This window comes from Erinaceus europaeus, chromosome 3, assembly GCF_950295315.1.
Source record: "Erinaceus europaeus chromosome 3, mEriEur2.1, whole genome shotgun sequence".
Taxonomy (NCBI): domain Eukaryota; kingdom Metazoa; phylum Chordata; class Mammalia; order Eulipotyphla; family Erinaceidae; genus Erinaceus; species Erinaceus europaeus.
The window spans coordinates 141384531-141407247 of NC_080164.1; positions in this window are offsets into that span (position 1 = coordinate 141384531).

The following is a 22717-nucleotide window of genomic DNA, read 5'->3' on the forward strand; positions in this document are numbered from 1 at the left end:
ATCAATAGCGAATAAGGTGTCATAGTGGTGACAAGGAGATGACTATAACTTAATTTGGGTTAAGAATTAGAGTAGGGGAAATAAATTCTTTTTTCTTCCTTTTAATTTTCAAGCATACCTCCTTCCCCCCTAACCCCCCCCCCATAAGCAGTCCCTGGGGACCAACTCCTAGCAGGATACCCCACACCACCAAACAGGGTGCTTTTTTGAATTCACTGATACACATTTGGGAAGTCCCTTGCACTGCTCTTTAATTACAACTCTTTTTCTTATCTTCTCCCTTTTCACTCTCTTGTCTCTCTCTCTCTTTTTTTTTAATCTTGTCATACACTTCTTCCTTCTTCTTTGCCTTTCTGAATTTGTGAATTACTTTGGGGAAGAAATCTGACTCAAAGCGGACTCTCTATGTGTGTATCTCTGCTCTAGTTCCCTTTCCCCTCTTGTTACCCCTAGAATATACGGTGGGTAGTAGATTTGCATAACTGTCTATTCTTGCTATCCTCTCTTTCTTTTCTCTTTCTTCACTGGGATTTGGTTACTATTTTTTCATGGACTGGAGAAATTGTTTGGCTAACTGGTAACGATTAAACTACTTCAATACTTAGAGGAAAACATTGGTAAAACACTTTCCCACCTACACCTCAAGGACATCTTTGGTGAATCAAACCCAATTGCAAGGAAGACTAACGCAGAAATAAACCAATGGGACTACATCAAATTGAAAAGCTTCTGCACATCCAAAGAAACTATTAAACAGACAGAGAGACCCCTCACAGAATGGGAGAAGATCTTCACATGCCAGACATCAGACAAGAAACTAATCACCAAAATATATAAAGAGCTCAGCAAACTTAGCACCAAAAAAGCAAATGACCCCATCCAAAAATGGGCAGAGGATGTGAACAAAACATTCACTACAGAGGAGATCCAAAAGGCTAACAAACATATGAAAAACTGCTCTAGGTCACTGATTGTCAGAGAAATGCAAATTAAGACAACACTAAGATACCACCTCACTCCTGTAAGAATGGCATACATCAAAAAGGACAGCAGCAACAAATGCTGGAGTGGATGTGGAGACAGAGGAACCCTTTTACATTGCTGGTGGGAATGTAAATTGGTACAGCCTCTGTGGAGAGCAGTCTGGAAAACTCTCAGAAGGCTAGACATGGACCTTCCATATGATCCAGTAATTCCTCTCCTGGGGTTATACCCCAAGGACTCCATAACACCCAACCAAAAAGAACTGTGTACACCTATGTTCATAGCAGCACAATTCATAATAGCTAAAACCTGGAAGCAACCCAGGTGCCCAACAACAGATGAGTGGCTGAGAAAGCTGTGGTATATATACACAATGGAATACTATGCAGCTATCAAGAACAATGAACCCACCTTCTCTGACCCATCTTGGACACAGCTAGAAGGAATTATATTAAGTGAACTAAGTCAGAAAGATAAAGATGAGTATGGGATGATCCCACTCATCAACAGAAGTTGAGTAAGAAGATCTGAAAGAGAAACTAAAAGGAGGACCTGATCAAATTGTAAGTAGGGCACCAAAGTAAAAACCCAGTGGTGAGGGGTAGACATGCAGCTTCCTGGGCCAGTGGGGGGTGGGAGTGGGCGGGAGGGATGGGTCACAGTCCTTTGGTGGTGGGAAGGTGTTTATGTACACTCCTAGCAAAATGTAGACATATAAATCAGTAGTTAATTAATATGAGAGGGGAAAAATCAATTGTATGTCTCAAAGTTTCTCAAAACACAAACTGAATCCTTTTAATATATAGGCTGTATATTTGATATGTGGACTCCCTCAAAAGCCTAGAACAAGTAGATTAGAAGCATCCAATAGCACAGCTATATACAAGATACTGGATACTGTACAGCAAACCATAACAAAAGGACTTTTCAAAGTTAACCCAATTACCAAATAATGTGATGATAACATTAACTATCGATTGTCTTTTTGAACCCTAAGACAGCAGGAACCTCACATCTCCACTATAGAGCCCCTACTTCCCCCAGTCCTGGAACCCTTGGATAGGGCCCACTTTCCCGTATGCATCTCCCAATCCAAACCAAATAATATTGCATCCACCGATCACAACCTAACCAACGCAATGATTGCCACTTCAACATGCTTCACCTCAGACTGTGCCCAGAGACTTCACGTGTGGAATGACAACCCTTCAGCTTCATTACTCGGGTGAGACCTTTCCTTTTATAGTACACTAATTTCATCTCAGGTAGTTCACTTTCTAACAAAGTCCCATAACCTAGATATACACCACTTTCTGTGAGAGAGAGCTTATGTTCACACGTATCCATAAACTACTGCAAAATATATACCTGAAAGCAGTAATACACTAGAGTTTGCAGTGAGTACCTCCCTAACACTTCCTCTCCACTATTCCAAGCTTGGGATCCATGATTGCTCAACAAATTGTTTGGCTTCGTATGTTAACTCTCTTTTTAATCACCAGGTTCCAGATGCCACCAGGATGCTGGCCAGGCTTCCCTGGATTGAAGACCCCACCAATATGTCCTGGAGCTCAGCTTCCCCAGAGACACACCTTACTAGGGAAAGAGAGAGGCAGACTGGGAGTATGGACCGACCAGTCAATGCCCATGTTCAGCTGGGAGGCAATTACAGAAGCCAGACCATCTATCTTCTGCAACCCTCAACGACCCTGGGTCCATGCTCCCAGAGGGCTAGAGAATGGGAAAGCTATCGGGGGAAGGGGTGGGTTATGGAGATTGGGTGGTGAGATTTGTGTGTAGTTGTACCCCTCCTACCTTATGTTTTTGTTCATTAATCCTTTCTTAAATAAAAAATTTAAAAAAAAAAAAACTTTGACCTACCACTCCTGTCAGTTTGGTCCTGTTCAATACAAACAGATGTATGCCTAAATAAACTTGAAATTTTTTCTGTTTATTTATTTATTTTCCCTTTTGTTGCCCTTGTTTTTTGTTGTTGTAGTTATTGTTGTTGTTATTGATGTCCTCATTGTTAGATAGAACAGAGAGATATGGAGAAAGGAGGGGAAAACAGAGAGGGGGAGAGAAAGATAGACACCTGCAGATCTGCTTCACCACCTGTGAAGTGACTCCCCTGCGGGTGGGGGAGCCGGGGGCTTGAACCGGGATCCTTGAGCCGGTCCTTGTGCTTTGCACCAATTGCGCTTAACCCATTGCACTAACGCCCATCTCCCAAACTTGAAATTTTTAATGTACCTCGATTTATCAGAGCATCAAACAAGTTGTTTCAATGTTAGACTACAAAATCACAGTAATCATTCATCCAATATTTAATGTTATGGTCCTCAATAATGGTGATACATTAAATTCATTTATTTAGTAATTGTTTCTTAAATAACACCATGTCCTCATTACCATATTAAGAAACAGGAATTTCAAAATGAATGAGACAAGTTATCTGCCTATAAAGCTGGCTCTCATGAGGGAAACAAACATGAAAATCAATAAAAACAAAACTTGAAAGGGTAGAAGAAGAAACACAACAGTGAAATAGTCCAGTGAAAGATACTACTAATGCCAATTAACCATTCATATTTATAGCTTTCTATACATGCAGACACTTGATCAATGTGCGTTTGAGTAGATTAATGAATACTTGCATGATAAATGGGTACATAGATAAGAAGAGTTAGTAAATGAATAAATTAAAATATATTCCCAACACAGAAAAAAAAAACTTGAACATTTGATTTATTGCTCTCTGGGACCATCTTTAGTGACTAGTTACCACAAGATCTAGATGATGGAGGTATTTCATTGAAATATTACTGAAAAATTTCTATACAAACCATGAGTTCTCATTTTAAGTTTTGGAAAACTAATAAATATAGTTGGAAAGTATGGTAGAAACTCACTGTTTTATCTGACTATTTTGAAAAGCTGGATAAAATACTACAGATGGTGAGCTATAAAGTTAAAGAGCCAAGTGAACTGCTGTTCTTCTCATTTATTTCTTCTGCTTAGACAAAGTTCAAGCATCATTTCTTTCTTTTTTAAAATTTTATTTATTATTGGATAGAGACAGAGAAATTGAGGGAAAGGGGAGATAGAGATGGAGAGATACAGAGAGACACCTGCAGCCCTGCTTCACCACTTGTGAAGCTTTCCCCCTACAGGTGGGGACCAGGGGCTTGAACCCGGGTCCTTGTGCACTGTAGTGTATGCTTAGCCAGGTGCGTCACCGGGTGGCCCCTTCAAGCACCATTTCTTTAGAGATAATGTTCCATATCTCTGACCCTACACAGACTAACATGCCTGTTAAATACTTTCATAGACTCATAAACTATTATTCCATTTTACTGGTCTCAGCTTGCTCTTATATGTGCAACACTGTGTGCCACCTATTTTCAGATTTATGACTGCTTTCCCCAGTATAATATCAAGCCAACAAGAAGCTTAGCGGCCCTGTCTACTTCTTCCTCCCTTATGACAGTTCCAGGACCCATGACAGTGTTTGTCATGTAGACTGTGCTATGTAAATATTTGTTGAAAAAGTAAAAAAGAAGTATACCTATTTAACTAATGGGAAAACTGTATGAAAATGATTTATTTTTTTCAAGGATTCAATAAATGTTCATTTTAAAAAATTACTTTTATTGTTAATCTATACACACTAAGGAAATACAGGTTTCTTGCAATGAGTTAATTCAATCGGATCAGTAGTAATCTCAGAAAACTCCAGCTGAGTGGGGGCTTGGAAATGTCACTCTTGGGATATTAGAATCAATAAATAACACCATTTCTTCTTTCTCTTGGTTTACAACTAATAAGGGTGATACTATGATAGCTGTAAGTATTGACAGGTTCACCAAAAGATATACTTTTCAACCTTAAACCAAATAAGTTATGGTCCTTTCCTGTTCCTCACCCAATACCAGAAGAACTTGAGAAAGCCATGTGAGAGAATAGTTGGCTCTGTAGCACTTTACGAATGAATGTTTGCCCACTGTATCAAGGATAGTGTAGAAAGAGAACATATCCCCAGACTCGGCCTTGAGAATTGGGGACAAATAGATGCCACCTGCCTAATTCAGGAAACTCACAAGAAATAATGGGTAGGATAAGAGACCAGAAAGTTTACCCTAAATCCCTGTACATGGAAACAATGAGACCAAAGAAAAGAGAAACATATCCTAAAAGATGAGCCCTTAAGTTAGGGTCCATTTCCCAACCTCCAGGTCACAATGCAGTGTGTTGTAAATGGAAATGAGAGACAAGAGGAAACTGAATATGTTAAATTTGTTTTTCCAGTAATTGTAATTCATGCAAATCACCACCCTTCATATTTGATAAGTATCAAATAACTAATATCTTATGTTTCTCAGCAAGAAATGTGGAATAATTCAAAAGAATACAAAGACCACATGTTCACATTACTCAGGGAGTTCTGAAGTTAAAATGTCCAGGTGGAGAGTATGGGAATCTAGGTACTTGTGATCCTGGCTTGCTTCTACTCATTGCTGCCTTGCCTCCTCCTACTGCTAGTATCCTTTCAACATCAAAACAGTCTTATTCACATGAAGCTATAGCAGAGTGAATGCAAGAGAATAAGCATCAGAAAAAGAAATAGGAGATCCAGTTGGTACAGTTACATTAGCTTTTAACTCAGATGTTTGCTTTTGGAGATTTCCTATATTATTTCACTGTTCTGCAAATGTATGCACAATTCCTTGGTGCTTAGGGTCTCCTATGTGGCCACTATTATATTATATGATAGTAGCAATAATTTTCTGAATGTTCATGTGTTCAAGGAGCTGTTAAACTCTTTATATCAATTATCTCAATTCTTACAATCTATACAATAGAATGAATACTCCACCATAAAGATGTGGAAGCTGAATCTAGCAAAAATAAATTTCTTGTCCAGACTCACAGAGCTAGTAACTGAAGGAACTAAAATTTAAACCCAAAAGACCTGGCTCCAAACCTTTCACTCAACTGCAGAGCAAGAATGAACAATAAATATCTGCAAAGCCCTTTGTAGACAGAAAGTATGAAAGTCTGTTGTCTATTGACTCTCTAGATTATATAAAAAATAGAGAAGTCATAATATTGCTTTGTCTGAGAGTCTTGGGCTAGGGAGACAGCATAATGGTTATGTAAAAGGCCTTCATGCCTGAGACTTGGAGGTCCCAGGTTCAATCCTCAGCACCATCATAAGGCAGAACTGAGCAGTGCTTTGGTCTATCTATCTCCATCTCCATCTCTCATTAAAATAAAGTTTAAATTTTTTAAAAGAGAGTCTTAAACACAAAGTCATCCACAGATGGTCACAGAGGAGGCTCATATAAATTGTTTTCAAGAACACTTCAATAAAATGCCTCCTTAAACTTCTATCCTAGATGTTTGTAGTCACTGATCACCAAATATGGTCCTCTACCTCTTAGTATGTCCCACTATACATACACTGAATTGTGTAAGGTCTGTGAATCACTCTAGTAGAATGTGACAGGAGTGATAGTGTGTAACTTCCTAAGCTAAGCTTTTAGTGACTTGTGCCTTCCTTTCCTTTCCCTTGGAGTTCACTCATCCTGCCTAAAGAAGGGTCACATGGAGAAAACTAAGGGGCTCCTGACCAATGCTAAGCTCCCACTGAGAAAGTGAACCATCGTGGATGTTCCAGTCCAGTTGAGTCCCCATATGACTGCATCCCAGATAATACTGTGTGGAACAGAAGAATGGCCTGGCTGAGTCTAGTCACTTCATAAAATTGCCAGACGGACTTCTACCTTCTGCAACCCACAATGACCCTTGGTCCATACTCCCAAAGGGATAGAGAATGAGAAAGCTATCAGGGAAGGGGATGGGATATGGAGACCAGGTGGTGGGAATTGTGTGGAGTTGTACCCCTCCTCTCCTACGGTTTTGTTAATGTCTCCTTTCTTAAATAAAAAAATAATAATAACCAAGCAGATGTCAATGAAACAGAAATGTAGATTAGAAATTAAAAAATTAAAAATTTGGTTTCCACAGTTATAAAAAAATAAATTACTATAGACAATAAAATGCTTTCTATTTTGTAGCAATAAGTTTAGGAATGGTTTTTTGTATGGTAGCAACTCTAACATAGCCTCCCTCTTCCTGAGTTCTGGAACACAACTGTCATTCTTATGATCCACTAGGGAAGACATGACTTGCAACATCATTGCTTAAATGTGAACTTAAATGAGAAATGTTTCATTTCTGTTGTTTTCTTGGTGAAAAGGTGACACTAAAAAAAAAAATCCTAAAGCAAAACATAATTATCATGTTGACTGACCATTCCACAAAGAGCTGATATATAAATATTATGTTTGAGATGAAAGCTATTTGGAATTAGCTTCAATCCTTTAATGAACAAAAACCTCCAAAGACTAGCTGATGGTAAAAGTGGGAAGCTGGCAGCAATCATGGCTTTAGAGAAAGAAAATGTTTATCTTGTGGCCCTTGTCACAGCTTAAAACTCAATTTAGGCTAATGTCTGTAAATGGAGGATAGCTATTAGCAAATCAATTAATTAGGGTCTTGTTGGCTTTTCTAGTGTCAACTCTAATTATTTGTTTGTCTGATCTGAGGTATCCTTAGATTATTTGCAATCATCCCTGCTAACTAACAAAAGATAATAAAGTTGAATCTCACAAGTATGTGGGAAGTAGAAGACAGCTTTAATCCTAGATGCTTAGTGTCACACAATAGTTTCAGAGCCTGAGCCTTTTCTTTAAGACAAAGTTTCTTTTTGGAGTTAATAAAAATTACTAAATTTTATAATAAATTTTCAAAGTAAGCAATAATGAATTTCTGTGGAGAAAATTCCCTACATCTGGAGACATTTGTTCAGAATTAAAAGGCAGAGCTATTTTTTTATGCCCCGTTATCTTTTTCTGAAGTTAATTTCTCTACTGGGGGTGGGGAGCAAGAAAGAAGTATTCATTTTTCCATGTGAAACTGAGGAAGAAGACAAATAATCAGTCTGTGCAAAAGTGATGACTATCCAGTGGAAAACTCATGAACTGAGAAACTGTATTCCTGTCTATTATTCAAAAGCATACTTTTCTCTTATCAATACATAAGAAATTTTTCTTTTTCTTCATTCTACAGCTCAATCTCAGCCTAATTCTACATCTCATCATTTCTATTTCACTTTGCTATAGAATAAAAGAATTCAGGTTTCATTTTTAGCTTGAGAAAAATGGAAAATTCCCTCTCTCTAGCTTGCTAAAAAACTGTTCTTATAACAAAATAATTACCTAATTCAAGTACTCAATTGATTCAGTTACTACAAGTCCAATTAAATCAAGCTGCCACAGGAATATATTATACCTGATAAGAAGGAGAGATAGTGAATAGATCACATAAAGCATGAAGATCACAGTCCCTATTAAATTTAAGAAGTTATTCTTTCCTTTAAAAGATGTTGTCTTCATGATTATGTATTACTTTTAATATGTCATGGAGATACATATCTATCAGTGAGAACGTAATATGTTTACATGCTAAATCAAGAGCTCAAGGTTATATGTTTATTTTGTCAATAATCTTATAGCCCCAGGTTCATGAAAACTAAAAGCAATAACAACTATCATAAAATCACCTTGGGAAGATGGATGATTAGACATGTATATTTTCTTTTGCCTCCACAATACAAAGCCACAACATATATGGTTAGTACTGAATAGAAATAGGCTTGGCTGTCAAACAAGCTTTCACAGAAAGATACAAAAGCTCAGTATCCAGGACACAAGAGACACCTTCAATTACAGTAGGAAAAAAAAAGTTACTCTGTACAACAAAAAGAGAGCCATAAAATACAGAACTTTAATTAGACTGGAAGGAGGAGGGTTGAACCTAAATGCTAACACCCCAATCTTGTTATACAGAAGTACTTTACAAGAAGGAAAATGAGAAATAAGTTATAAGCAACATGAAAGTTGAATTGGTGGCCTTCCCAATGGTTAAGACATCTTGCCCTGTATAGCTCAGTGGATACAACCATATTGAGATGTGGTTTTCATAGGAACAGACTGTTGAGGAAGTTTTCTGATCCCAGACTTCCAGACACTTGTTGTTAGAAATCCTACTAGTTGTTACCTTTGCATCTAAGTTTGCAAAATATAGTATTTATCTACCATGTACATTCTTTTGACTAATATTTACCATGGGGCCTATTTAACACTCTATCCTGTTATCACAAAATCCTGCTCTAAGGTGAAATCTAGGTATTTCAGAGATTCCTGCCCACAGATAGTAGAGGGTTATACTGCCACATACAATAACATAAATATGATGTCTGGCTGCTGCCCTAAGGGTCTGAAGATTGTGCATGGGATAAATGGAATAAACCCAATATCTCGTGTCATCAAAATAATATTCCTGATATAATAAAATTTGGATAATGGCATTTTAAGCACACTTAGCCTGATGTTTTCTCCCTTATAAGTATATTTTTGAGGATGAATGGTGGTGTACCTGGTTGAGTGTATATATTAAAATATGCAAGGACCAAGGTTTGAGCCCCCATTGCCCACCTGCAGGGAGGAAGCTTTGTGAGGGGTGAAGCAGGGCTGCAGGTGTCTCTCTCTTTCCCCTCTCTTTTCCCCTTCCCTCTAGATTTCTGACTTTCTCTGTCCAATAAATAAATATAAATAAAATTTTAAGGGGGTAGGGGCAGGGCGGTACAGCAGCAAATTAAGTGCACGTGGCGCAAAGCACAAGGAGCATGTATGTATTCCCAGAGGGAGCCCCCAGCTGCGGGGGGTTCACACAGGAAGTGAAACAGGTCTGCATGTTTCTATCTTTCTCTCTTGCCTCTGTCTTCCCCTCCTGTCTCAATTTCTCTCTGTCCTATCCAACAACAGCAGCAAAGGCAACAATAACAACAGCAAAGGCAACAATAACAACAAGGGCAACAAAATGAGAAAAATGGCTTCCAGGAGCAGTGGATTCATAGTGCAGGTACTGAGCCCCAGCAATAACCCTGGAGGCAAAAAAGAAAGAAAGAAAGAAAGGAAGGAAGGAAGGAAGGAAGGAAGGAAGGAAGGAAGGAAGAAAGAGGAGAAAGAAAGACATTTTTATATTTGTCTAAGTAATGTATAACCTACCACCTGAAGTTTTGTCTGAACAACGTTATATAATGCAAAAGTTTTAAAAAGAAATACTCCTTGAAGCTTGAGATGAAGAGATACACTCTTGACATTGTCCTAGCTAGGAATGTCATATGTGTGTGTTGCCACCTGACCTCTTCTGATCAACTGTATGGTGACTGGTTGTTGTAGGGAGGTTGTGGGGATGTGGTGGAGCCTGGCAGGGCTTGACCTGAAAGGTGAGTCTGTCCTGTTAGTCTCTCTCTCTCTATGGAGGGGTTGAGCAAAAGGGGGGAACACAGAAACCTCAAAAGGTCGCCCACCATATAAGACTTCCCTGCCTCACAAAACATCCTGCATCTTCCCACCTCCAAGGAGCCAGCATTCCTTTAAAACATCAAGTCTGCTCCACCCTGCATTCCTTTTATTATCTATATATCAATCTTCTGCTTTGTCTTACAAATGACTAAAGGTCTCCTTCCTAATACCCCACAAGGTATTACTAATACAGCAATATAGCAGTTGAACCCCTAGCAATAGTTGCTGGGGAGTCCATACCATTCCCGGCCCCTTTTACCTTTCTCTGCCCCTTTCCTAACCATGTATGGTATTGTCAAACCACTTCCGTTTCTGTCTTGTCTCTTCCATGTCCCGAGCTGGAGGAGGGCAGGCATGCAGATCAGGAGGCTGATGCCAGCCATTGAGGTTTGCACCACATGGCTTAACCAGGTATGCTACCTCCAGACTCTGGGGTGCTCGAATGAATAAAGATTTAAATTGCCTCACAGCCAAGAGCTTGGTTCCTGGGTCATCTCTCATGCACGACACTAGCCCGACAGGTTGTCATTATTTTCTCTCCAACACTGGGATGTGTCTAATCTCAGGGTCCTAGCAACTGGTTGAGTAAGGTCCTTTCCACTTGTTCATTCCCTGTATCAGACCCTATGGTGGATTTGGGGAGAAGCACTTTGTTTACAGCACACAGTCTGTAAGAATCTACTCTCCTACTAGCCTGCAGAGCACCTACAACCTCAAGATCACTGATCACTAACCATTAGCTAAACCTTAGTACTAAGCTTCAGCCAGGTACTTATGACTACAACCCCTGGTCACTGCCCAGGCATATGCAGGCATGTTCAAGCACAGATATTTGGGCCTGGTCCTTATGTAACTTCAGATATAATGGGAAGATCGAGGAAATCACTAACATTGATGAACAGCACCTTTAAGAAAACTCCAACTTCAACAGAGCTATAAAACTTTCTAAAGTGGAAAATAAACAAGACTTCAAATTTATGATCTTAAGAGTGTTTAACATTCAGGGCCAGGCAATAGCACACCTGGTTAAGTGCATGCATTATAGTGAGCAAGAATCAAAATCAAGTCCCTGGTCCCCACCTGCAGGAAGAAAGCTTCACAAGTGGTGAAGCAGAGATACAGATGTCTCTCTGTCTCTTTCCCTTTATCTTCCCCTCCCCTCTCAATTTCTGTTTCTATGTAGTAATAAATAAATAACAAAATTTACTTTAAAAAGAATTTGTAGCATTTAAGAAAGTCAGAAAAAAATGAAGGAAGGCATAACAAAAATGAGAGAAATGAAGGCTACAGTAACTAAGGTTTAAAAATAAAAAGGATTGGGGGCCAGCAGTGGCACAGTGGATTGAGTACATATGTTACCATGCACAAGGACCAGAGTTTGAGTGAGCCCCCTCTCCCACCTGCAGGGGGAACGTTTCATGAGTGCTCTACAATTATCTATCTTACTCTCTCCCTCTCTATTTCTCCTTCCCTTCTCAATCTCTCCCTTTCCTATCAAATAAAATAGGGGGAAATAAAAGGGAGAAATGGTCACTAGGAACAGTTGATTCATAATGCTGGCACCGAGCCCTGGCAATTACAAATAATAATAATAATCAGGGAAACCCCACAGAAAGGTCAAAATGGTGAGCTGTATTTCTGTGCCAATAACTTTTGTAAACTATCACTTCCCCAATAATGTGAGTTTTTAAAGTGGTAAATCAAAGGAAAGGGTAGAGGAAGTCATTCTAAAGGAAAAAAAAAAAAAAAAAGCTAAAGGAAGGTAATATAATGAGAAAACATCAAAAAGAACACCATTCATATTATAGGAGATTTTTTCTTTTTTACCAGAACACTGCTCACTGGCTTATGGTGGTGTGGGTGATTGAATCTGGCACTTAGGATCTTCAGGCATGAGAGCCTCTTTGCATAACCATTATGTTATCTACTCCCACCTAGAAGAAGAGATTTTTTTAAAAGAGGCAGAATTCAGAATTATTGCTTGAAAAAAAAAAAAGTAGCCAATAGCTATCAAACTCAAGCAAAACTGCCATAGAGATGTGCCCCCAAGAACATAGATAAAATGGACTTCCTAGCTTTCTTCTACCCTAAGATCCCTAATCTTGTCTGTTCTAATCCTACGTTTTGGTTCCTGTTCATTAACAATTTTGTCTCAATTTAGGTCATGCCAACTTCAAGGTATCAAGTTACTTATGATACCATGATTCCATCCTGACTTCTCTGGGCAGACAATCTCACCTATGTGTCCTCCAGAGCTCTGGCCCACTAAGGAAAGACAGAAACAGGCTAGGGGCAGGGGAGGTGCTGTATGGATTGGCTTGCCAATGCCCATGTCCAGCAGAGAAGCAATTACAGAAGCCAGAACTCCTACCTTTTGCACACCAAAAACAACCTTGATCCATACTCCCAGCAGGGGAGAGGTGACAGGATGAAGTAAGAGGGCTCTAAACTCCAGCTCCATCAGCACCCAGAGAGAAGGAATAGCAGACGAACATATGGAAGTAGTGGTATTGTCAGTAGTAGCTTGGTATGGGGGAGGGGGGAGAGAAATGGATCAGAGAAAAAAGGGAGCAACTATGTATCAATGTAGACAGATAATTGTAGAGATGATAGGAGGCCCATGTCTACAACCTTAAGGAAACTGTGGTGGCTTGCAGTGGGGAGACTGTAGATTCAGAACCCTGGTGGTGGAAATGGTTTAAACTTCTGTTGACATGTAATTTTGTATTTATACAGCTTTCCCATATTTGGGAGCTATTCTCTTCCCTGATCCAGCTTTCTGGTCCTTTTTCCAGCCATGACATCATCTCCACAGACAATAATTAGGATCCATTTGCATATCAGATGTCAGGATCAGGGAAAAAAAAAAACTAGTGTAGTCATGGGTTCTTTGGAATATGACTAAAATAGGACTGCTAATTATCTACAAAATGGAGACCCCCCCCCAAAACTCCTCATATGAACTTTTCCAGCCTTTAGAGTCATGATTAGTCAACAATTTGTTTGGCTTTATATGTTAACTCTTTTTTCAGCCACCAGGTTCCAGATGCTAGCATGATGCCAACCGGACTTCTCTGGGCAGACGACCCCACCAATATGTCCTGGAGCCCCGCTTACCCAGAGCCCCGCCCCACTAGGGAAAGAAAGAGACATGCTGGGAATATGGATCGATGTGCCAATGCCCATGTTCAGCGGAGAAGCAATTACAGAAGCCAGACCCTGCACCTTCTACACCCCATAATGACCCTGGGTTTATACTCCCAAAGGGATAAAGAATAGGAAAGCTATTAGGGGAGGGGATGGGATACAGAGTTCTGGTGGTGGAAACTGTGTGGAGTTGTACCCCTCTTGTTCTATGGTTTTGTCACTGTTTCCTTTTTATAAATAAAAATTTTTAATGATAAAAATAATTAATAAAAATTAATAAATAAATAAAAAGAAAAAATGTTGGCCAATAATTTCCCAAAATTGAAGAGATTCTTTTTTGAAAGTTTTTTTAAAACTTATTTTGAATAAAGACAGAAAGAAGTAGAGAGGGAAGGGGGAGATAGAGAGAAAGAGATACCTGCAACACTGCTTCACAACTGATGAAGATTTACCCCTGCAGGTGAGGACCAGGAGCTTGAACCCAGATCCTTGCACACTGTAATGTGTATGCTTAGCCAGATGTGCCACCACAGAGCCCAAGAGATAGATTCTTAGATTAGGCATTAGGACTGTAAGGACTATAAGAGCCCATCAAGGCATCATAATTAAAATATCAAAGACCAAAAATAAAAAGAGAATATTGAGGGCTGGGTGGTAGCTCAGCGGGTGAAGTGCATATGGCACGAAGCATAATGACCAGCATAAGGATCCCAGTTTGAGCGGGCCGCTGCACGAGTGGTGAAGCAGGTCTGCAGGTGTCTTTTGGGATGCATTGGATCGACCTTCTCGTGGTGCATCCCGTAAGTACCCATTCATTGGGGAAACTGACGATCCTTCCTAGCCGACTGAATCCACATGGATCCCAGTCACTTTCAAAGCCAGCAACAAGCAGCTCCTGACAGCTTTCAACCTGACGCTGTTGACTGGCTACGGAAGAAGGGCAAACACTAGAAGAAGAAGAAGAAGAAGAAGAAGAAGAAGAAGAAGAAGAAGAAGAAGAAGAAGAAGAAGAAGAAGAAGAAGAAGAAGAAGAAGAAGAAGAAGAAGAAGAAGAAGAAGTAGAAGAAGAAGAAGAAGAAGAAGAAGTAGAAGAAGAAGAAGAAGAAGAAGAAGAAGAAGAAGAAGGTGTCTTTCCCTCTCCCTCTCTGTCTTCTCCTCCTCTCTAGATTTTTCTCTGTCCTATCCAACAACAATGACAGCAACAACAACAACAATAATAAAAACAACAATAACAAAACAACAAGGGCAACAAAAGGGGAAAAAGTAGCCTCCAAGAACAGTGGATTTGTAGTGTAAGCACCCAGTCCCAGCAATAAAAGAGAATATTACAGAGTAAAACAGAGTTATCTACAAAGGAATGCCCATAAAAATGTCAGTTGATTTCTCAACATAAACTCGAATGCAGGGGTGAGAAACCTGTTTTCTGCTAAGGGTCATTTTGGATATATATAACATCATTCGCAGGCCAAAATTATCAACTTAAAAATTAGCGCTTAATGTTGCTGTGCAAAAAGCTGCAGTCACTTTGGCAGCAGCAGCAGACCTTATATATGACCCACATACAAAAGTACCCCATCCCTGCTAGAGAGGAGGGACACAACATATCCAAAGATTTGAACAGAAAAGATATCCACCAAAGAATACTCTAACTGCTAGAAAGAATTGATGATGCATTTTTCAGACCAAAAAAGGCTAAAGGAGTCAATTAACATTAAAATACTAAACTAAGAACTACTATAGAGACTTATTTAAAAGGAAATTATTGAATTCTCTGGTGGAATAAAGAAACAAAGCAAGGGTACTAGAAAAGTCAAATGAAGACAGCCTTTTGTCTCAGACAGCAGAACTGAGGTCATCAAGGGAGATGGCTGGAAAATAGGGAGAGAAGTTGGTTGTAGGGATAAAGGGGGGGAGGGGGGTGAAAGAACTCTAACAGAAGGATATTGGTATTTTTATTAAGGGTGAGATATGATACAACATTTTGAAGAGGTGAGAAATTGTACTTTGAAATATTTATAGCCTTGTAAACACCAAGGTTATCTCAAAAAACAATAGTTATTCACTAAAAAGAAGAATAGGGGCAGGGCAGTGGCACACCTGGTTAAAAGCACACATTACAATGCATAAGGTCCCAGGTTCAAGCCCCTGCAGGGGGAAAGTTTCATGCGTAGTGAAGCAGGGATGCAGTTGTCACTCTGTCTCTCTCCTCTATCCCCCTCCCTCCCCTCGAAATTTCTCTCTGTCCTATCAAATAAATAAATTTTAAAAGGAGAAGAAGAATACATCTTGGTTGACTCAGTGGTAAAGCACCTGGATTTGGTCCTTAATACTGTACTCATTATTTTTAAAAAGAATAAATCCAGGGGCTGAGCTTAAAAAAAAAAAGATTGGGGGCCTGGGAAGTGGCACACTGTGCTGAGCACACATGTTACCATGCACTAGGATCTGGGTTTAAGCCCCCATTATCCACCTGCAGGGGAGGAAACTTGATGAATGGTAAAGCAATGCTTCAGGTGTGTGTGTGTGTGTGTGTGTCCCTCTTTACTTCTGCCTTCCCCCTCAATTGCTCTGTCTTTATCCAATAAATAATAAAATAAAATATTTTAAATAAATAAAAATAATAATATATCTGGGGGAAGGATAGAAGGAACATGTACAGAAGAGTCAGTTCGATAGAGGCAAATAATTTTGCTTGTTTGTTTGTTTACCATTGATGAATCCCAAAGCCTAAGTTCTACCATGGAATAATAAATATCCCAGGTCCCTGGTAGAAGGGAATGATACTAGAACTTTGGTGGTAGATTCAGTGTGGTACATGGAGGTGTGTGAAGTTGTACTGATGAAACTTAGATCATTTTCATAAAAATAATTACTTTTCAAAGAACAGTAGTAAAAGTGAACCTAGAAGTTTGGTAGTGCTGTAAGTCAGATTTGAACAATGTTTTGGTAAAAAAAAAAAAGAAGAAGAAGAAGAAGGAGGAGGAGGAGGAGGAGGAGGAGGAGGAGAAGGAGAAGGAGAAGAAGAAGAAGAAGAAGAAGAAGAAGAAGAAGAAGAAGAAGAAGAAGAAGAAGAAGAAGAAGAAGAAGAAGAAGAAGAAGAGGAAGAAGAAGAAGAAGAAGGATTTCATTTTAAAAAGGAGCATAAAAACAATCAAGCAAGTAACCAAACTGTGATGGTGGACATGCTATGGTGTCCTACATTTCAAAAGGTATGAGGAATGGGAGATATCTTATTTGGTAGGGCATGTTACTTTTAGTGTCCACAACCCAAATTTGAACCTCAGCACCAGGTGGGAGGGAGTCTTACAGAACTAAAGGAAGCTCTGGTGTTTCTTTTTTCTCCCCCTCTAAAAAAGTTTTAAAAAGGGAAAAAGCTGGACTAAGAGTAATAAAATCATACATGTATGATTACTGGTGTCACAAAAAAAATGTGTGAAGTTGTACTCAAAAAACAGTGCTGTAAACCAATGTTACCTCAACTAAAAAGAGACATTTTTGAGGGGGAAAAAAATTTAATGAAGGATTCTGTCTTTATACTTTTGAAACCGCAACAGAGCCTAAAAATTTCTCTTCAGAAGGTTGAATGCATTTTCCATGTCTAAATCTACAAGAATTTTGTTGTTGATGTTATTGTTAAAAGCAAAGGAAAATTTCTTGACTTTGTCTGGCTAGTACTCATAACATTCATTCATTTTCCAGGAATAATATTCATATCCTTTAAAAATATTACAAACAATTTTTTGAAATCCAAAATATCTTTGGGAAATTTCTGTAAGACCATTTCTCACTTTGAAATCAGTAGGAGCTCTACACTTGAATTAGTCTCATGGAGTGAGAAGCCGAAGCATAAAAGGAGTCTATACGAAAATACTCAAACACATTGAATGAGGCTTTCCTATCTATGCTGCATCCCAAAGGGCTGAGCTGAGAGACTATTCTAAATGAGAGAATTCCTCAAGGAAAATGAAAAGTAGTTCCAAAAAGTAGCCAAGAGCTACTCAAAATAAGAAGAAAATCAGCAACTGAAAATGAATTTGAATAAACTCTCATCCCAGCTCTCAGAAACTAGTCATAAAGTTTGTTGGAAATAGGAAAACTTAGCCTTGATTATAGTTAAAATACAAAGTTTCCCAGAAAGCAGGTTTATAAGTTTTATATATATACTCATTCCCCCTCTCAACTCTCTATTTCCACACTTATCCCAAAAATTTCTTCCCTACTGATAGCTGAAACTTTATCACTAGTAATTAAGTCCTTTGGATTAGTCTTCTTCAGTGATTTTCAGAAATCAAATTATCTAGGAACAGGGTTCTGAGCTGGGGATGGGGGACTTTGTGAAACTGAGAACTGACTTCCCACAAAATCTATGATGTTATGGTATCTGGAAATAAGGCCTATTAAGAGAAAAATTAAGATTCAGTGAGGATGAGGGTGACTTTCTGATCCTACAGGATTAGTATCCTTAAAAGAAGGAACATCAGAGAACTTTCACTCTCAAAGCACAAAAGGTCATATGGGTAAATGGCAAGATAGTGGTTGCCTACAAGCCAAGAGAAGAGGTCTCAGAACAAAATCTACTTTCTTGGTGCCTTAATCTTAGACTCTTTAGTCTCAGGAAGTATGAGAAATAAATTTGGAAATTATCAGACAGTACAGTAAGGTGTCAGGCTATAAAATTAAAATACAAAAGTCCATGACATTCCTCTATGCAAACACTAAGGAAGCAAACGATGAAATCCAGAAATCAATTTTTACTATAACAACAAAAGCAATAAAATATCTAGGAATAAATCTAACCAAAGAAGTGGAAGACTTGTATGCTGTATATCATGAGTCATTATTCAATGAAATAGAAAAAGACACAAAGAAGTGGAAAGATATTCCATGTTCATGGGTTGGAAGAACTAACATCAACAAAAATGAATGTACTACCCAGGGTTATATACAAATTTAATGCAATCTTCATCAGGATCCTGACCCATTTTTTAAGGAGAACAGAACAAAAGCTACAAATGTTTATCTGGAACCAGAAAAGACCTAGAATTACTAAAACAATCTTAAGAAGAAAGAACAGAACTGGAGGCATCATACTCCCAGATCTCAAATTGTATTATAGGGTCACTGTAATAAAAACCGCTTGGTACTGGAGGATAAGTAGACATACTGACCAGTGGAATAGAATTGAGAGCCCAGAAGTAAGCCCCCACACCTATAGGCATCTAATTTTGACAAAGGTGCCCAGACTATTAAGTGGGGAAACGAGAGTCCCTTAAATGGAATGGTGCTGGAAAAAATTGAGTTGAAATGTGCAGAAGAATAAAACTGAACCACTTTATTTCACCAAACACAAAAGTAAATTCCTAATGGATCAAGGAATTGGATGTTAGACCAGAAACTATCAGATACTTAGAGTTTTGCATAACTCTTTTCCATCATTTTAAAGGTGCCTTCAATGGTATGAATTCAACTACAAAGAAGATTAAAACAAAAATAAACCAATGGGACTACATCAAATTAAAAAACTTCTGCACAGAAAAAAAAAAACAACCACCCAAACAGAATGGGAGAAGATCTTTACATACCATACATCAGACAAGAGGCTAATAACCAAAATATATAAAGAGCTCAGCAAACTCAGCAACAAGAAAACAAATGACCCCATCCAAAAATGGGAAAAGGATATGAACAGAATATTCATCATAGAAGAGATCCAAAAGGCCAACAAACATGAAAAAATGTTCCAAGACAACAATGAGATACCACTTCACTCTTGTGAGAATGTCATACAACAGAAGAGATAGCAGCAACAAATGCTGGAGAGGTTGTGGGGACAAAGAAACCCTACTTGCACTGCTGATGCGAATGTAAATTAGTCCAACCCCTGTGGAGAGCAGTCTGAAGAACTCTCAGAGGCCTAGAAGTGGACCTACTTACTCTATGACCCTATAGTTCCTATCCTGGTGATATATCCTACAGAACCCAACACACCCATCCAAAAAGATCTGTGTATACCTATGTTCATAGCAGCACAATTTGCAATAGCCAAAACCTGGAAGCAACCCAAGTGTCCGACAACAGATGAGTGGCTGAGCAAATTGTGGTGTATATATATGCACAATGGAATACTATTCAGCTATTAAAAATGGTGAGTTCACCATTTTCAGCCCATCTTGGATGGAGCTTGAAGGAATCATGTTAAGTGAGACAAGTCAGAAACAGAAGGATGAATATGGATGATCTCACTTATAGACAGAAGTTGAAAAACCAGATCAGAAGGGGAACTGGAATTGGTATATTGCACCAAAGTAAAAGACTCTGGGGTGGTAAGGGGAGGGTCCAGGTCCTGGAATATGATGGCAGAGGAGGACCTAGTGGGGGTTGAATTCTTGTGTGGAAAGCTGGGAAATGATACACATGTACAAACTATTGTATTTTACTGTCAACTGTAAACCATTAATCCCCCAATAAAGAAATTAAAAAGTAGGGAGTTGGGTGGCAGTGGACTGTGTTGAGCGCACATGGAATGAAGCACAAGGACCGGTGTAAGTATCCTGGTTCCAGCCCCTGGCTCCCCACCTGTTGACCTTGCAATGTGTCCTGGAACTTCATCTCTCGAGAGTTGTACCCTACTAGGGAAAGAAAGACACAGGCTGGGAATATGAGTTTACCAGTCAATATCCATGTACAGTGGAAAAGCAATTACAAAAATCAGAATCCTGCATCCCAAAAACAATTTTGGTCCATACTCCTAGAGGGGCTAAATGTAGACAAAGATGATCAGAAAGCTCTAAGCCCCAGATCTATCTAGTAGGACTTGGAACTTTTGTGAGGCAGAACCTTTGTTTTTTGCCCCATCATTGAGAGGGGAGAGAATTTGAAGAATACATAAGGAAATCAGGTCCTGTTTCCCTTACCTGAAAAGGAAAAGGAAAAAGAAATGACACCTGGAAATTGTAATAGGCATGGGTATGGCTTCAAAAGGATAAGAAGGCAGGACTTAAGAAGTAAATAAAAACAGGTATCAACTCCCACATGGGGTCATACATCTTTGCTCAAATGGTACACATGCTTCCCTGATACATGTCTTTTCATTTTCCTGATTAAAAGTTTAAAATATCAGGACGAGGTGAACTTATGGGAGAATACTTAGAATTGGGGTCGGGGGAAGCCTTTAACAATGGAATAAAATCATTCATTTGAGCCTTATAAATACAAAAAGGACGGTTCGAACCCCGACTCCCCACCTGCAGGGGAGTCGCTTCACAGGCAGTGAAGCAGGTCTGCAGGTGTCTATCTTTCTCTCCTCCTCTCTGTCTTCCCCTCCTCTCTCCATTTCTCTCTGTCCTATCCAACAACGACAACAACAATAATAACTACAACAATAAAGCAACAAGGGCAACAAAAGGGAATAAATAAATAAAATATTTAAAAATAAATAAATACATACATACAAAAAGGAGGGGGAGAAATAGTAGTGGTGGTCATGGTAGTCATAAGATATTTACTCAGTAGAGCACTACTCAATAGCTTAAAAAGATACTGTGTCATGCATGACCTCATCATAATTTATGTCCTTTGACACTATTTATATATAGCTATATCTTATAAAGTAACACCAGCGGTTGCTTCTGTTCTCCCTGGTCTAAGCTTTTAGGAGAGTCGATATTTCAAAGCAGCAAACAAGCAGAAAGACCTAAAAAAAGACACCTTAAAGTACCTAATGAAATAGTTTCTACTTAGACCTAGATACCCTCCTCAACTACTTCCTATTACATTTCCCCCAATCACTCCAAAGCAAACCTTGTCAGAAAGTAAGGACTATAAAAGCTGAATAAGGGCAAGCCACTTTCAGGCCATCCCATCACCTAGGGACCTAGTAAGGGAGTCTTGGGATTCCCACAGATGTGATGGGCCTCGAACCCTCTCACCACTGTCATTGGTCATCTCCATCAGGAACAACATAATGAACCCTTTTGTAGTCCCCTATAAGACCTTGCCTTCAATGTGGATCAACAATGGTAGAGACTGTTCCATTCTCCAAAGGGAGGTTACATAACATAATCTACCTGCCACCTGAGGAAAATGGGTCCTGAAATTGGTGCAGCTTGGAATGTTCCTACTGGTGACCACAGAATGTAAGCTCAGACCTACAGGGGTGCAGAGGTTACACAGGCTCCTTTGCTGAATATGGGCCCCAGATCAAATCGATCAGGCTCACAGTCAACAATATTTATATATATTTCCCATATTTGGGAGCTTTTTTCTTCCCTGATCCAGCTTTATAGCCCCTTTTCCAGCCATGACATCATCTCCACAGACAATAACTTGGGTCCACCTGCATATCAGATGTCAGGCTCAGGAAAAAACTAGTATAGTCATGGGCCCCTTGGAATATACCTAAAATAGACTTACTAGTGCTTTTTCTAAAATGGAGACCCCAAATCTTCATCTGCAATATTCCAGCCTTTAGGTTCATTATTAGTCAACAACTTGTTTGGCTTTATATGTTAACTCTATTTTCAGCCACCAGGTTCCAGATGCTACCATGATACCAACGGGACTTCCCTGGGCACACATCCCCACCAATGTATCCTGCTTCCCTAGAGCTCTGTCCCACTAGGAAAGAGAGAGACAGGCTGGGAGTATGGATTGAACTTCAACACCCATGTTCAGTGGGGAATCAATTACAGAAGCCAGACCTTCCACCTTCTGCAACCCATAATGATCCTGGTTCCATACAGCAGAATAAAGAATAGGAAAGTTATCAAGGGAGGGGAGGGATATGGAGTTCTGGTGGTGGAAACTGAGTGGAGTTGTACCCCTCTTATCCTATGGTCTTGTCAGTATTTCCATTTTATAAATAAATGTTTTTTTAAAAAAAAGACTATACTGAGTCTTTCAGGATGAAATGGAACTGGCTGTGATTATGCTTAGTGAAGTAAGGAAGTGAAGGACAACTATGGGATGATTTCACTCATATTGAATATAGGGAATTTAAACACATAGACTTAAAAAAAGGTGTGTGTGTGTGTCAACCCACATTTATGACCTTGGTAGAACTATGCTATTGGAAGGGGGTGGATGCACAGATCTTTTTTGCTATAGAATTATACCCCTACTATCTTATAATTATGTATGTCACATATATATAT